We start from the raw sequence: 4,706 nt of genomic DNA, 5'->3' as shown, positions 1-4,706 counted from the left end.
TGTACGTCTGTTTGAATATGTTATTTAAATTTATTTAACTTTTAATTTTATATTGGAGTATAGATGGCTACAGAAAAGGCAATGGCACCCCACTCCAGTACTCTTGCCTGGAAAATCCCATGGACAGAGGAGCCTGGTGGGCTGCAGTCCATGGGGTCGCGAAGAGTCGGGTACGACTGAGCAACTTCACTTTCACTTTTCACTTTCATGCATTGGAGAAGGAAATGGCAACCCACTCCAGTGTTCTTGCCTGGAGAATCCCAGGGACGGGGGAGCCCGGTGGGCTGCCGTCTACGGGGTCACGCAGAGTCGGACGCGACTGGAGCGACTCAGCAGCAGCGTAGATGACTAACAATGTTGTGACAGTTTCAGGTGGTATATACAAGTAATGGCTCCTCTGCCACTACTTATACAACAGTGAGAATCATTCAAAATATTTTTCTTTCTGCTCCATAATATTTTGTATTTGTTTACAAAATAAAATTCCTTTCTCCTCATACTAATCTTGCTCAGTAGAAGCTCCCTTAAACGCAGGAAGATGAAAAAAAAGTACAAATGCTAACGTTGGTTTTGGTGACAGGCATCTTCTTCACCAAAGACTTTAGGCGAAACAGCATGAGGCACAGTTTTAATATTTTCATCTTTTCAAAATGGGCTAAAACATCTTTCCCTTACAACTTCCTCCCGCCACAAAGTTCAAACAAAGAGCGGTAAAAGCCTTCTTCCGTTTTTCTCTTTGGGGGCTGGGCGTGTGTTGACGGACGTTGATTTCTACCAATTGTACGAGGCTTCCTTGCGCGTGGTCCTGCCTACCCCGTTTACGAAGGGTCAGCCAATGAGAGCGCCGCTGTTTCAGTCAGCGGCGACCAGAGAAAGAAGAAGAGAGGGTATTGGCTACCGGCTGGAACTGCTGCCCAATAGGAACATGCCGAGGCAGCACCTCAGGCGGGCAGCTTGAGCTGCTGGCAAGTGGCTGTAGTAGCCAGTCCGGCAAGTTTTCCTATGGGGGCTGCTGCGCCTCCGGCGACCTGGCGAGTCTGACCGTGTGCTCCGGCTTCAGGTGAGGTGGGCGCTTGCCTCTCCCCAGGCCTTGGGCGTCTGGGTCCGGGACGACTTCCCCTGGGTCCCTGGACGCAGGGCCCGAGTTGGGCTGGGGGCGGGCTTGAAGTCGGTGGTCTGAGGAGATTTGGGCGCTCCGGGCGGTCCCAAGGGTCGGGGCCGAGGCACCTAAATTCCCGTTCTTTCGGGGCTGCTGGGGCGGCCCCCGAGGTGCGGGTGGGGCGGGGAAGGAAGCAACTCCGGATTCCTGCAAGGAGCAGAGTTCGCCGCAGGGCTGGGGTCAAGAGGTCGCTGGCCCGGAGTCAGAGGTCCCTGGTCGCTCTCCCGGGAGCGGAGCCCCGGACTCTTCGTGTGCAGATAACTGCTGTCGCACGAAGTGCCCGCTACTTGCCTCACTTTCAAGTTGAACGAAAGACCTATGGTTCTATCCAGCTTTACCTCACAGCAACACTGTGACGTAAATACTTGTATTATCCCCACTTTTTAAAGACGAATAAGTCGAACAGGGAAGCTGGGCAACCGTCCTAAGTAAGGTCCTCAGGTAGGACGTGACCGAACACGGATTCGAACCCAGGTCGGCCCGACTCCCCGCTCGCGCCTCGTCGTCTTTTTAATTGGGAGTCTTCATCGCGCTTAGCGTGGACATTGGTTGAAATCTGAGTAAGAAAGCTTGGGAAAACCACCGGATGTCTACGGGCTGCTCACGGCATGGCGGGGACCCGCCGACTCGCCCCTGCTCAACCCCAGGCCTGGCGGGTTTTGTGTTGGCCCACATTGATGGGGAAGCTTTGCTCCAGCACGGCGCTGTGTAGGGAACTTTCTTCCAGGATGGCGTTGTTCTCTATCTCTTCTGTCTGTCAATATTGGGTGCTGATACGTTCTTAGAAGTTGATTGGTTTTGCGTTTTTAGGTGTATGTATGGTGGGTAATTCAGTAAGTATTTAGCATCTGCTGTGTACTTCTTGTGTAGGATACACCGATGAATGAGGCTGGGATTTGGCTCTGGGCCTTTCACATCTCACCAGAACTTTTGTTCTCTAATCAGAACTGGCATATCATGGGAAGAAATTTCACTTTTTAATGTTAACCATACTGAAAAGTGCACAGAATAATTTTTATTTATTAAAATATAAATTTATTTATTTTAATTGGAGGTTAATTACTTTACAATATTGTACTGGTTTTGCCATACATCAACATGAATCCACCACAGGTATACACGTGTTCCCCATCCTGAACACCCCCTCCCTTCTCCCTCCCAGTACCATCCCTCTGGGTCATCTCAGTGCACCAGCCCCAAGCATCCAGTATCATGCATTGAACCTGGACTGGCGACTCGTTTCATATATGATATTATACATGTTTCAGTGCCATTCTCCCAAATCATCCAACCCTCTTTCTCTCCCACAGAGTCCAAAAGACTATTCTACACATCTGTATAATTTTTAATCTGAATAACTTTTAAAAGATTGGTCCATTCACCACCCGTATCTAACAAATTTTGACTTTGACCTTTTGGTAGAGTTTTTCTTTCTTTCTTTTTCTTAAAGAAATAAATTCTATAGTCAAAGCCTCGTAGGTAAGCCAGCACCTTCCAGCTCCTTAACTGGGTATTTTTTATGCTTGGGCTTTTTTATACTACCTTATATTTATAAATCCCATATAGTAGTGTGGTTTTGCATATTTTTAAGTGCCCTAAGGATGGAATTAATAATGGAGTTTCATCTGTAGTCTCCTTTTTTCTTTTCAGTATAATTTTTGAGGAAATTTACTGAATTGGGATTCTTAGTGGGAAGAGAGTTTATGGTTCCATCTTGACCAGAGGTTTTGCTTCACTTTTTTTTTCCATTTTGAGTTCTCATTCTTGTACTTCAGTTAGTCAAGTACTCTGACTTAACCTTTTAATATTATTATTTTTTACTGTCTTTTGTTTTCTGAGAGTTCTTCAGGTGTATTTTACAATCCTTCTATTAAAGTTTTATTTTGATTTTTTTCCCTTGGCATTTTAAGTTTGGATTTATTTTATTTACTTACTTATTACCATTTCTTTCATCACATTTCTTTTTTCCGAGTTTCTTCTCTTTGTCTGCTTTGGTCTCCTCTCATGTTGGAGGCTTTTCTTGAATGTCAGTTGTTCTTTGGCTGGCTGTTTGTTTTGCAGAGAGACCCCCCCGCCCCAGAAGACTGATTGGAAGCTGTGTATGAATGACTGAACCTTACCAACCAAGGGACTTTTACCGTTAGCTATAAGGACAGAGACCCAGCCATTTTCTTGAGATTTACAAGTGTTAGTATTTATAGATCTTTTCTCTTCAGCTGGTTTTCTCTAGAGAACAGTCCTCTAATCTCCTGCCTTGAGGCATAGAGAATGTGTAAAAACCAGAATATTGCATTCTGGATTTGTGCAGCTAGGGAGAAGGGTTGGAAGTGTTTCACACTTGTGAAAGTTGGTAGAATTTCACTTAACTCCTTGTTTTCACTGCTGGTCTTAAGTCTGTGTGGTTCAAAATTCCAGTTTTCTGCAACATAGGGGGAGATGTTTTTTATTGTTGCCTTGAGGAACAGATTACTTTCACAGGCTTTCAGCTGATCCTCCTTCGCATCTCCATCTTTCAATGCTATCTTCTGTGATATGTGGTTTCTACAGTTCCCTCAGTGGAAATTAGCTTGCTTTTCAGTAGCACACAGTCCTATCAGTTGTTGGTACGGAAAACTGATTTGTATGTCTCATACTCTCTTTGCTTTGTGCTTGTGATTTATTCTTTTTTTAATGCTGTTTCTTGCAAGGGGATTGGGGTCATGTTCATGGATTTTCAGAAATGACTGAGAAAGAAAAACATACTTTATCTGCTGTGTTTGTTGGACTTCTCTGCATTTATGCTGACCACTCCAGTCTGGCCTCTACTCATCACTTTGGGGAAACAGCTCTTTTCTAGATTATCTGTCACCTCTACATTGCTAAATCTAGTGGTCATTCTTCCCCTCAGTAGCACTTGACACACTTGACTGTCCCCTCCTTGCATCATTCTTCCAAGACACCACACTCTCCCAGGTTTTCTCCTACCTCATGGTCTTGGTTTCTGGGTTCTCTTCCTATAACTGTTATCCTTTTAATGTCTCTGGTATTGGTCCTTGGCCTGCTTTTCTTCTATCTCAACTCCTTCTTAGGTAGTTAATCTATCCCAAGATTTTAAGTGGCATGACTATACTGAGGATTCTTAAAGCTGTCTACTGTTCCATCTCCACTGCTACTAGTCTTGCCTCTGTGACCACTAGTTTATACTCTCATAATAGCCTATGAAGTGGTCACTTTGCCTGCACTTTTCCTCCCTTACAGTCCATTCCTAACGCAGAAGAAACTCCTTACCAAGGTCTTCTAGTGAAAGTGTTGTGTATCATCAACTTTACTCCTCATATTAAACCTCATACTGTCTGCTCTTTCTTACTATTCTCGTTATGCTGGGCTTCCTAGTTTCTCTGACGCACTAAACCCATACTTAGCAGACACCTTGTATTAATTTTCTTCTGAAACTCTTTCTTGGCTCTTCATACGGCCAACTTCTTTTAATCCTTCTTGTCTTGGTTTAATTTTCACTTATAAGAGGCCACCTCTCACTGTTGTGTCTTGCCCCCCACTCTCAAAACCA

At 44.7% G+C, this 4,706-nt stretch overlaps 1 protein-coding gene across 2 annotated transcripts in view; it reads left to right on the top strand.

Moving 5' to 3' along the window:
• The first annotated feature begins 935 nt into the window (after window positions 1–935).
• Window positions 936–4,706, top strand: part of RFWD3 (ring finger and WD repeat domain 3) — a 36,667-nt gene continuing 32,896 nt past the window's right edge. For both annotated transcript variants that reach the window (XM_042231465.1, XM_004015478.5), the window contains exon 1: window positions 936–1,060. The gene's annotated coding sequence lies outside the window, so the exon portion shown is untranslated. The remainder of the gene's footprint in view (window positions 1,061–4,706) is intronic.

The sequence above is a fragment of the Ovis aries genome, chromosome 14 (genome assembly GCF_016772045.2).
Source record: "Ovis aries strain OAR_USU_Benz2616 breed Rambouillet chromosome 14, ARS-UI_Ramb_v3.0, whole genome shotgun sequence".
Taxonomy (NCBI): Eukaryota; Metazoa; Chordata; class Mammalia; order Artiodactyla; family Bovidae; genus Ovis; species Ovis aries.
Note: the sequence above shows the minus strand (reverse complement) of the source record. Positions and strands in the feature narration are given on the sequence as shown.